The 13,231-nt window shown below is 40.7% G+C and overlaps 1 protein-coding gene across 1 annotated transcript in view; it reads left to right on the forward strand.

The window, feature by feature from the left end:
* Positions 1–13,231, forward strand: part of ALMS1 (ALMS1 centrosome and basal body associated protein) — a 132,436-nt gene that overhangs the window by 70,459 nt on the left and 48,746 nt on the right. The gene's annotated exons all lie outside the window — the stretch shown is intronic.

A 13,231-nucleotide genomic window follows, 5' to 3' on the forward strand; every position in this document is an offset into this window, starting at 1 on the left:
AAAATTTCTGATTCATATATTTCAGTATACTGCATCCTGACTGGAATTTATGAGTAAGCTTGACAGAATATATTGTCTCCAATCTGCCCTTGAATTTCTATTTGTTTTCAGCGTTTGTCTGAACTAGTGTTAACCATTCCATGAGGAACTTGGAACTATGAGTGGCTGCCTTCGTGTCCGAGATCATTTAACGGAAAGTTTGCAAGCAAAAAGGGCAGAATGGGTTAAAGTATGGAGATGTTTATCAGAAAAGCTAACAAATGGGTTGGTAAGGTTTGCTTGTTGGCAGAATGGAGGAGGCCGAGTTGATATGGGAATGGACAATAAATGATAAGTAGGGAGGGACAGAATTGGAGACCGCCTTTGAGGTGACCATAAGAAACTTTAATTTGAATCTGTGCTTATGACTTGTCCCTCACCTGCTGTCTTCCCCAAAAAAGCTCACATCTTTCAATAGGCTATAAAAGGGCATAGCTACAGTTACCTTATTCTGCTTTCTGATAGATGTTCCTGGGCCTGAGATCTCCAGTGGAAAAGGGAGCCGTGGGGGGGAGAGAGGGGAATCACACAGCTGTTATCAAAATAATTGATTGTGTCTTAATATTACCCAAGACATTCTTTAGTTTATCTGTGTGTGTTTTATGGTTCATTAACTGTTAACAGTGGGGATGATGCAGGGAACATTAACCTGGAAAAGCTTGTTTTTCTGGTAACTCTCTTGAAGTTTTTCTGATTTTGATATAAACTTTGTATGAAGAAACGGAAGAAATAAAATTCCAGACTTTCTCATAAATATAGAGGGAAGAGTCCTCTGTGCCTCAAACTAAAGGTCAAGAGGGGAATCGTGCAGATGTACAAAATAATTAGAGGGGACAAATGGATGGATGATAAAAGATCTGTTTACTACCATATGTAAGTCCAAAACTAGAAGTATTAGGTTGATTTCTTCAAGGCACTGAATCAGCAAAGTACTTAAGTAAGATAGTGCTTTGCTAAAATGTGGCCTAAAACACTGGCATAGAATAACAGTGTAGTGTTGTTCTTTTTTTTTTTAAATCACAATTCTCTCCGAAAATTTTTATCTGGTATTTCAAGTAACACCTAAGACTACTGTAACTGACAGATCCAAAAGACCAAATATTTTCTGTACTTTTTACTTTATGCATTTGGCTGCACTCTGTACAATCAGTTTCAGTGCTTTCACTTATATTCAATTAGTTTGTTTCCCCTATTGTTTATGTGGATCCTTCATACAGCAACAGATGAGAGAGAAACAGTTTGTTTAAAAAAAAAAGAAAGAGGACAGCGCCATGTAAACCACAAAAATTGTCATGGAGAGTCAGGCAGGTGTCATGCCTACAACTTTCAGCTTACTTTGTGACATTTACGAGATTTCATATTAACAGTGTTCTCACTGGATATATGCATGCCTCCATAAGGTCATGAGTAACCTATTGCAGGAGGGAATGTGCAATGAATTTCCCTCTTATATTTTCTTCAGACTCATCTTGCCAAGATGTAAATCTGACTGGGCAAGGGGGCTCACAAGCAATTTACAAGCAGTTTTAAAGTGTGAAAATGTTGGTGAAAATAGCAGATTTCGGGGGGAGAGGGGGAGGGTTATATATAGACCGCCTAGGTCTACAAAGGCCCCACTGCTTCTCTACAGATTAGCCCACTTCAAACCCCCGAGTCTTCCAAGCATCTCCCTCAAGTGTCCAGTCCCTGTTCCACTGAACACTCTCAGTCTTCACAGATTGGCTGCTTCCAAAGAAACAGTACACCCCTGCTTACCAGGTACACCTCAGTTCACTGCTCTGCTTAACACACACCACTTATACTTTATTTCTCTGTAAACATATATAAGCTTATGTAACAAATCAGAGATTCAAGTATTATCAAGAAGTAGTATTGGAAACAAATGGCTACATATGAAATAAAATTATAACATGCATTCTAGAACCTAGATTTAATTAACAAGATACTTTCATGTCTAAAGTATTGCTCACCAGTGCTTTACAGCTAGGCTGGCTGCGACCCTTCTTTCATGAGATGAAATATGCTGTCAACTTGCCTCCTCGGTGAAGGATCCTGTGTTTCTTTGCATTCCCTGACATACCAGCTTAATCCTTTGGGTGTCCTGTTTATGACTAAAATAATTTCCCCCCCCCCTCGCCCCCTGATTTTTTTTATTTCCTGTAGATTTTCTCTTGTAGATTTCACAATCTTTTGACTGGTATCTGGCTCAGTATGCAAATAGGCATCCTTTTTTGAGGCATACAATATATAATACTCTCGTGTCTAGACAGAGAGAGAAGCGTCTGTTACCTCCTGTCGGAAAAGAACATGTAATGCCAAGTGGTGACATGCCTCAGACAGGTTCTGTTCAGGCATCTGTTCAGGTAGATGCTTGTCTCTGTGTGGTCGTTGTGTGTTGCACAAGATATGTCTGCTTGCATACGGAGTCATCAGCTAACCAGGACTGCAAAATCCACAAGAGATGGTGAAATCTACAGGAAGGAATACGCTGCAGGAGTGTGTCCAGTTTATGAATGAAGATCAGAGACTGTTTTGATATATCTGGGGTTTCAAAGAGATGTCTAGTATTCTTTACCTACGTGACAAGCTGGAAGCATGTTCTGTCTCATGAGAAAAGGATCATAGCCAGGCCAGGCTGAAAAATGTTGGAAGGACTTTAGAGTGAAGTTTGCTTAATACGACATAAAAGTATCTAGTTAAACAAGTATAGGTTATAGAATGCATGTTATGATTTTTTTGTTTTCAATATTTTTATTTGCTATCATTTGAATCTCTTCTCTTTGTTAAATAAACTTTTGCTTGTTTTCACTATAAACATATCTAAGTGCTGTGTGTAAAATGGAGCAGTGATCTGACATGAAGCTGGTAAGCTGGAGTGTACTGCTTCTTTGGAAGCAGTGAATCTGAATACTGTGAGCGTCCAGTAGAGCAGGGTCTGGATGCTCGGGGATTGGAGTGTGCCTACCGCTAACCTGCAGAGGCATATTGGAGCCTGCATATATTGAGAGTGGAGTATATGTGTTGCCCGTGGCTGATGGAGTTAGGGAGCTGATCTCCAGTAGGCACAAACAAGGCTTCCTCACGCTGAGGGCAGGTGGTAGCAAGGTGCCTCACAATCCTGGGTACCCTGGGAAATGTCACAACAATGGATTCCACTTTCAACAGATTCTGGCAAATTTGGCCCCATCCTATGCAGTGACCTAGGTAAGGAACTTTGGCTGTTCCTATGTTACATTTTGACTGTAAGATTTGCATCTTTGACCTTCTTCAGGGCAATCCCAAGTGGTTTTTATGATCTGTCCAGAAGATGGCCATGTAATCTATGTAGGCTAAAGCAAAATCCTGGACCTAGCTAACATCTGGTTAACAAGCCTCTGAAATGTGGCTCCTGCGTTAATTAACCCAAAGGGCAACACTTGGGATTCTTTAAGTTCAGAATCAGTCATGGAGGCATTTTTTTTTCTTTTTTTTTTCTGCTCTTCACTGTCTAAGGGAATATTACAGTACCCTTTTGTTAAATCCATGGTGTTCAGGAACTTTGCCCTGTTAGAGTGTCTAACATGTCATTGATTCTGGGCCTAGAGTATGCATCAGGAACAGCGATAGCATGAAGCTTTCTATAGCCAACAAAAATCTTAGACCCATTTATTTTTGGGAACCATAACAACCGGAGATGTCCAGGGATTGTTTGACTCTGCAATTATTCCCGTTTCCAACATGCTTGCTATCTCCTTACTTACCTGCTCCTGCATTTTACCAATCATCCGGTATGCTCCGCTGAGTGCAGGCTGTGCTCCTCCAGTGTTAATCTTATGGAACTATTTTGTGAGTCAGGCCTGACCTGCTGGAAAATACCTGCTGGTGACTTGACTACACAGCCTTAATTTCTTGATTTTTTTTTCAGTCCAGGTTAACCCTTTATATAGATCAGTGCTCTCTAGTGCGGTGTCACTATGGCTTTCAGTCACCTAATCAATAAGAGGAGCTGTCTTAAAGTCCTCCTCTACACTGCATATCCTGTTTACAATGGCTTCATGTTTGTGATACACATTTAACTGGTTTATATGCACAGTGAGGTGCAAGCCTGCTTTGGGCCCTTTGTACGTTTTAAGTAACATCTTTAACCCTTTCTACCACCTCAAGTTCTGCAATGTGTACTTTATTACAAGGAGTAACACCAGTACCAAATCCCACACATGAAATGATTGATCACAGGTATTGCGATCATAGAATTCTTTCTGAGCTGCTTGTCTTTTTGTGAGGTTTTGCTGCACTATCCCCTTCATGGATTTTAAATCTTCCCATAACCATTGCACATACTGAGCCACCAGTTCCCCTTCTGTTTCCGTGCTACCTTCCTAGGAGTCTCTAATGAGACCCAGGGCACCTCTGACATTTCTCCCACACTGGAGGTCAAATGGGGCGTGTGATGGGTTCGGTCACAGAGACCTCCTTGGGACTGTCACCTGATGTGCTGAAATAAACTCTGAGCCCGTTTTCCCTGCCAGCTTGGAACTCCAGAACCCTGCCTTGTTGAGCCAGGCACACTAGCCTGCTGCAACACAGACCCAGGGTCTGAACCAGGCCCCCAAAGCTGCAGATTTAACTGAAAACAGCTTAGCAAGTACTCCTGTCTCCAGCACCCAGACACCCAGCTCCCAATGGGATCCAAACCCCAAATGAATCAGTTTTACTCTGTATAAAGCATATATGGGGTAAACTCATAAATTGTCCGCCCTCTATAACACTGATAGAGAGAGATGCACAACTGTTTGCTCCCCCAGGTATTAGTCACTTTCTCTGGGTTAATTAATAAACACAAGTGACTTTATTAAGTATAAAAAGTAGGATTTAAGTGGTTCCAAGTAATAACAGACAGAACAAAGTAAAGGTACCAAGCAAAATACAACAAAACACGCAAATCTAAGCCTAATGCATTAAGAAACTGAATACAGATAAATCCCACCCTCAGAGATGTTCCAATAAGCTTCTTTCACAGACTAGACTTCTTCCTAGTTTGGGCCCAGTCCTTTCCCCTGGTACAGACCTTGTTAGTTCCAGCAGGCATCTTAGGTGAAAAGCAGGGGATTCCACATGACTGGGACCCCTTTGTTCTGTTCCACCCCCTTTTATAGCTTTGGCACAAGGCAGGAATCCTTTGTCTCTTTCTGAGTTCTCACCCCTCCTTCTAAATGAAAAAGCACCAGGTTAAAGATGGATTACAGTGTCGTGTGACATGTTCACATGTCCTGTGAGACCCCAGCCTTCATTCTTCCAGTACTGGCCTGCACATACCCAGGAAGTTTTGCAAGTAAACAGAGTCATTCACAACCAGTTGTCCTAGTTGATGGGAGCGATCAAGATTCCAAGCCACCATTAATGACCCACACTTTGCATAATTACAATGGGACTTCAGAGTAATACTTCATATTTCTAGTTTTAGATACAAGAATGATACATACATACAAATAGAATGAACACACTCAGTAGATTATAAGAGATCTTTTGCATGAAGAATGTTTCAATTACATTATATTCACGCTCATTAGCATATTTTTATAAAGCATTATGGAGTGCATTGTCACAAAGTGAATGCTGTGGATTCATGGGGTACCTTCTGGTAAGCAAACAGGGTAACATTGTATCCCAGTCACTTGCCCTTTTGTTTACATACATTCTCAGCATAAATTTTAGGGTCCTGTTGAACCTCTCAACTAAACAATTTGTTTCTGGGCGATATGGGGCAGATGTCAGCTGTTTTACCCCTCCATAATTCACCAAATAGCTGGGACATGAAATGTAATGCCTGATCTGATAAGATCTGTTTTGGGAAACCCACCCTGCTGAATATGAAGAACAGAGTTTCAACAGCTGTTCATAGATTCTAAAGCCAGAAAGGACCACTATGATCATCTAGTCTGACCTGTATAATGCAGGCAATAGACCCTCACCAAAATAATTCCTAGAACATATCTTCTCGAAAAACATCTAATCCTGATTTTAAAATTGTCAGTGACGGAGAATCCACCATGACGCTTGGTAAATTGTTCCAGTGATGAATTATTCTTGCTGTTTCAGCTTCCATATTAGACAGAGCAACTGCTTCTGGATACCTGGTGGCAAAATCAACCACCACTGATATCAATCTTTTTCCATTATGGATTGGCTTGGGTTTGGGCTCTATGATATCCATAGTGACTCTGAGAAATGCTGCTTTGATCACTGGTAAAGGATGCACAGGAGCCTTGCAGAGACCGACAGGCTTTCTCCTCTTTGACATAAATCTTGCAGTATTCCTTATCTCATTTTGAATATTGGGCAAATAGAAATTTTTCTTTTGCCTTTCATACATCCTCTCCATTCCCAAGTGACCTGCGAACGGGTAGTCGTGAGCTAGTAACATTGACTTCACATGATGCTTTGAAGGCATGATCAGTTGTCCTGGAGAGCCCTACAAACTGCTGGTTTTTGCCCACTGCGACCTCCCTGTAAATCCTCCCCTCTTCAAGAACCTCACCTTGTTCTCTTTTTCTGAGGCATTACCGAGCATGGCCTCCCTTATACTCGCCATGGAGGTGTCTGCACTTTGTTCTGCAGCAAACTCCATGTGGTTTTTTTCTTGCACAGAGAGATGTTTTAGGCAAGGGGGAGAGTGACTCCTGCCTCCCCTCCCCGGGAGAGACAGAGATACTTTCTGCTAATAAAGGTGGGGAAGACTCCTCTCCCCTCTCAGCTACCTATTCTTCCTTAGGCTTACCTTTGGAACTTAGGGACATATTCCTCTTGCTATGAGTCACAATATTAACAGCTTTGGGTAGTGATAGTATGTCATTTCCCACCAATAAATCAGCTGGTAAAAGTTTAAGAACCCCCATAGACAAAGTACCTTGTAAGCCTTCCCACTCTAATTCAGTGCAAGCTAAAGGCACCATGGTTCTAAATTGCACTAAGGCAAGGAGTTTTACCTCCTCCCTTGGGGGCATATCATCCTCTTTAATCACATCCCTCCTGACTAGAGCGATCTGGCCACCAGTGTCTCCACCCTGGCACACTTTACTGTTTGCTTTGTCCTCTTTAATGAATTCATTGTCTACCACCAGGAGGTCAGATCAGATGAAATTAACTAGAACCTCCTCTGAGACCACTGACGTCTCTGACTCGAGGGTAGCCTCATTAACCTGCATGGACTGGGCATTGTCTTTGGACTCCCAAACCTTGGGGCATTGTTTCTTCTTGTGTTCAAGGGACCCACGTAAGAAGCACTTTCTTGGGCCAACATCTTGGGCTGGGGTCCATTAATTAGGGCTACCAGGAGGGAACCCGTGGTGGGGTGATGTGTGTTTAGTGCCCTCTCCTCCCTCCTTTTCACCTTGAACAAACTAAGGACCCCCTTTTATGCCAGGCTTTTGGCCTTCCCTTTGGGACATGTGCTCTGTGAATGGTCTTGTATGCAAAAGTCGGCTGCTCTGGCTACCTCTTCCACAGTTGTTGGGGATTTTTCCCATTCTGCTGCCCTCATCTCATCAGAGCAAATTTCAAATAACTGTTCCTGAGCAAATAGATCTACCAATTTGTGATTAGTTTCTGTCCCTTTTTATACATTTTCTCAAATAATCACCATTTATGAAACACATTCCCTGTGACTTAATTTATCAAATGGTTGATGTTTGTAAACTTTAGGAGATATGCCTCTGCAGTAATTTGAAAACTTTTTAAACACAAGGCCCTTAAACAGATTGTACAGCATAGTTTTATTTACATCATTATACCATTAACCACTTTTAAGGCTTTACCAGTCAGTTTGGGAAGTAAGATGGTCATTCTGTGAGGTCATCGGGGATTTTGTGTATCCTGTGTATCCTTTTGAAGGCAGTTCAATAGTCTTCAATGCTATCCGTCTTCCTGTTGTTCAGGCACAGTCTCTCCCAGCTGTGTGATCCCTCGGGAGGAGTAACTGTGGGCTGAGGGTTCTGTCCTTGTATTTCCAGCTTTTTAAACTTGTGCTGCCTTTCCATCTCCCTTTCTTGGGCAGCTGCTACCTGCCTTAGATTATCTGCTACCCGCTGTTGCTTCTCTGCTTTTCTCGGGCACCGTGCTGCCCGTCTTCCAGTTCTAGTAGTCTCTGACGGGCCTCCTCTGGTGCTACTTTCTCTGCCTCCCGCTACTGCTTCTCTGCTAGTATCTCCCTTTCCCGTGCTTGCTCTCCTTTGCTTCCCGCTCTCTACCCCCTCTGCTATTTCCAGTTTTTGGAGCTCTGTTCTGGCCAACGCTAACTTTGAGGCTTCTGCCCAATGGGGAACTGTGCTAGGCCAGTTTCCTGAGCCTGCACCCTGCTCAGGATCAGACACTTTCAATGGATTAAACAGTTCTACCTGATGCTTATCATATTCCATGAGTAAAGCTCTCATCCCCTATCCTGGTTTTCCTGTAGTTTCCAAGCCATGGTCTGCAAAGAGTTTTTCCATCTGTGAATTGGTATGTTTAGCATATGTCTCTGGCTTACTCATCATGTCCTTTCCTTTGTTCTATTTCCCTTACCCAAAATAAACAAATGGAAAATAACAGTCTATAACTTTTTTCTTTACCTGTTTCCAACCTTCTCAGTATTTATATAATCTGACATATGTGCCTGGAGTGTGACCTTTGGCTAAACAGCAAACAGGGTGTAGATCCTGCGACTCCCTCACTGTGATGCTTCCCAAGGTAGCCAGAATTGAGGCACCTCACTACCACCTGCCCTTAGCATGATGAAGCCATGTCTCTGCCTGCTGGGGGGTCAGCACCTCAGCCCCACAAGCAACACAAACCCTCCCCTCTAGATGTACGCAGACCCTGCTATCTCTCTACAGGTTAGCAATAGGCACGCCCCAATCTCCAAGCTTCTCCCTGGAGATTCCAGCATCTGTTCCACTGGACACTCACAGTATTCACAGATCCTCTACTTCCAAAGAAACAGTACACCTCAAAAACAACGAGGAGTCCGGTGGCACCTTAAAGACTAACAGATTTAGTTCGGCATAAGCTTTCATGGATAAAAAACCCATTTCTTCAGATGCATGGTGGGGTTTTTTACCCATGAAAGCTTATGCCGGACTAAATCTGTTAGTCTTTAAGGTGCCACCGGACTCCTCATTGTTTTTGTGGATATAGACTAACACGGCTACCCCTCTGATATGGTACTCCTCAGCTCATCACTTTCACCACAGATCACTGCTCCCCTTAAAACACCGCACTTGTATGTTTATAGAGAAACCAAGTATGAAGTTTATTTAACAAAGCACAGAGATTGAAGGATTAGTAAGTAGAAGTAATGGAAACAAATGATTACATATAAAATAAAATCATAACATGCATTCTAGAACCTAGCCTTAATTAACTAGATATTCTCATGTCTAATAAAATATTGCTCACCAGCACTTTACAGCCAGGCTGGCTGTGGTGACCCCCTTTCATGAGATGCAACACGCTGTCAGCATGCCGCCACAGTGAAGGGTCCTGAGTGTTTCTTTGCATCCTGATATATCAGGCTAATCCTTTGAGCTTAGTCATAAACAGGACCTGCTGGGTCCCATCACCCCCATAGATGTTCTCTTGTAGATTTTTTTACTGTTATCTGGCTCAGTATGCACATAAGCATCCCTTGTGAGGTATGCACTACACAATACTCTTGTGGCCAGACAGACAAAGGTGTCTGTTACCTGGGACATGTTCCTTTCAGAGAGGAGGTATGTCACCACGTAGGGACCCGCCTTAACTCCTGGACTTTAAGAACTTCCTTTTTAGTATACATACATAATTCCTTAAATATTATCCATGCATACATTTCACAATGATTATGATGACCAGTGGGCTCTTGGCTCTCACTAGATACCTCACACACCACCCTTTGGTGAACTATTACACACATATCTGACCTAGGGGATCTCTCTGAAACCCTGTGCAACCCCTGTGTCCTCTGCCAGCTGGCAATATGGCGTTCCGGGGTCACACCAGCCTTGTGCACCCACAATCCGGTTTATAGTGTGAGAGATTATTTTATAATTTAAAAAAATCAGTATAGCAGTTTAATATTTATACTAAAAGAGTTTCTGAAACCGTTTTCAAAATTTGCCACCATTAGAAAGGTTTGAAAGACACTTATGAAAATGTGATTTAAGGTCCTGATTCTGTAAAGCACTTAAGCATGTTCTTAAGTGTCGTTGTCTTCTGTGGGACTTAAGCATGTACGTAGGCCCAGATTCAGCAAAGGGCTTATATCGCCTTTGTTTTTCAAAATACACAATCGTCGAGATTTAGCTTTGAAAAGTGGCTGTTTCCTTTACAAAGGTAGTTTGGAACACATGACATTTTATGTGGATTTTTATGGCGTTTGTTTGTGTATGCTACAGGACTATGCATTTTGTTTAGGACCCAATCCTGCTGTCCTTACTTGGGCAAAAGCTCCCTTTGGGCATTTAAAACAAGCAAATTCCAGGGCGTTTAGAGATAAGGTGGAAATTCTGGGGTGTGGACTAAATTGAAATTTTGCTCTCCATAAACTCAACCCTCTGAGGTTAGGTTTGGTATGGTATGTAAGTTTACTCACTGCTCAGATTTTTGGATACTTAGGCACAGTGGGGAAGAGTTTATGCATTTCTGCTTTTAACTGTTTTTTTTGCCTTTACTAGTTTAAGTTGGGCAGTCATGGTGCTTTAATGTATTTTTAAATGAATATCGTTAACATAAAATTAAAAATACCCTTTATTTGTAACTACCAGCACTTCAAATTACTCAAATGGAAAATTTTAAAAATCTGATTTGTATTTGAGCTTGTTTGTTGTAGTACTGTGTTAATCACCATAGTATCTGAGTGCCTGTTTTTCACCATTACTTTTTTGCATTTTGCTTAATTTGGGCGATGAAACTATACTGCCAATCAGTTTATTTCTGGTTCTCATGCTCTCATGCTTTAGCATATGTTTGGCTTCACAGTACTGCAAAATGTTCTCTAAATTGGTGATAAAAAAACCTTTGTTAATTTAAAATACTTCTATGAAAAGATTTAATAACCATTTACAAAATGTATAATCAAATATAAATACAAATAAAGAGAGCAGGATAAATTTTGGGCTGAATTAGTTCACATTATCTTTTATTTATTCACTGGAAAAGCATGCATGCACTCTAACATATTCTTATATTTTGTCTTTGATTGGTCAGTTAAAAATAACAGCAAAAACTTACTGTGGTTAACTTGATTAATTTTTCTGATAGGTAAGATGATTTGCTGTATAGGAAAAACCTGTCCAGAGATGCCACCTTATAATTGCATTTTTATTAAGGGCAGTAAGAGGAAATTTAAAATGGTTCATATGGATTTTTGGTGCCTGGAGCTGTAGCAGAACCCTGGCATTCCTGTTCAAGGTTGGAGTTGGGAGTCTAAGACCTTCTCTCTTCTAGAAAAGTGCACCAGTTTAACTAAACAGATTTTTAAATTTCTCTGGTTAAACTGGTGTAAACCCTTTTAACATGACACACTTAAATTGATGTATTCCTTGCTTAAGTTGGTTTAGTCTTGGTAAGTTAGTGACTGAAGCTAAATTGATGTAGGTAAAGGTTAAACTGATTTAAATGCATCTGTTAGGGCTTTTTATCAGTTTAACGTGGCTGACTTTTAAATCAACTTTAGTTAATTGCTTGTACTTTTCTAGCATCGATAACGCCTCAAAAGCATGGTTTGGAAGAATGAACCTAATGCTTATCTTGAAGGTTTACTTGATCAAATGATCAAAGTATTTCATTTCCAATGACATTTTGGACGTCAAATTGTCCAGGATTATCTATTTAATTCATGGTTTACACAAGACCATTTCCAGTTCTACTGTGGCTGACTTTATTTGCTCATTCCTTTACTCTAGCTGTTGGAGGAGTATTTGTTTAGACATCCACATGGCCTTCTACTAATGAAATGTAAGATTACATTTTCCCCAGTTGTACAGATCAGAAGATAAATTAACAAACTACATAGATTTTCTAGGCCAAACCAGGACTATCTAAACTTTGTCCAGGTCAATATAATTTGTTTCACGTTAGCTCTTCATGGCATCAGTGGAAAGTCCATCAATTTTGAATGAATCTAAATTAAAGGAATGCAAATACTGGTATCTTAAAAATAATACACTTTTGTCCTTGTCAATTAAATTCTCTATTTCTAAAGAAATTGGACAGGGATTAAGGTTTTATGGTGCAAATATGGGCTCTAATGAAATTGATGTAAAATTTGCTGATCAAAAATGTTTCTTGTCTATTTCCAGTATGTGGTGATAATGGCACTGCTTCTGACGCTAATTTGTAACTAAAGGTGATGGGATGAAGTGATGTAAGAGAGAGCGGTTTTCTAGCATGTTGTGTGGAGTGTGACTGATGCATCTCAATGCTGTCTGCAATGGGGTTAAACAGTGTGGCCTCTCTTTAGTTAGCATACCCCTTTGACACGGAATTTTAGATTGCTAATTGAGAATTTTCTGCATGCATCTGGGAGTCTGGTGTTTGTTTACTTATCTATCAGCTTGTTTGCAGTGCGATCTGCTCTATAGAGGTGTATTTTATTTCTAGTTTTTCTTTTAAAGATGCCACCTGATAGATATATCAGGTAAGCTGCTGCAGAGAAAAACTGTTTGTGTTTGGTGTTCCTTTCCTAATAAGGATATTCTTGGGAACCTAGCTTTTATTCTCATCTATTAAACAAAACAAATCAACAAACCTGCAAGAGATGCATTTAAAAACAAAAAGCCTTTTTTTGAGTGGTTATCATCCTTGGTAAGTTTGCACATACGTTCACTACAATATAGGTGTAAATGTAACACCTTAAAATGTCCGTTATTTATCATGAAAGCTTGAAAGAGAGCAGAGAGCCTGGTATGTTCAAACCTTATATCGGCATACTTGTGTGTGCATTATTTAGTTCTGCATTACAGTAAACAAATTTGGCACAGAAACCAGAGCTGGCTAAAGTACCTTTCAGATCTGTGTCAGCATATAGTGTACTTGTTGGTATGGAACTGTCTGCAAAAGACTGTGAAGAGACTCCAAGCTTCAGTTTGTTGTTTAGAAATTAAAGAGCTGAATATAGAGGAAGATATAGTCTGTACCCAAAGGAGTTTATAATTGAAGGGCAAACTCCAGCCATTTAAATTGATGGGAGTTTTGCCAT

The sequence above is a fragment of the Malaclemys terrapin genome, chromosome 5 (genome assembly GCF_027887155.1).
Source record: "Malaclemys terrapin pileata isolate rMalTer1 chromosome 5, rMalTer1.hap1, whole genome shotgun sequence".
Taxonomy (NCBI): domain Eukaryota; kingdom Metazoa; phylum Chordata; order Testudines; family Emydidae; genus Malaclemys; species Malaclemys terrapin.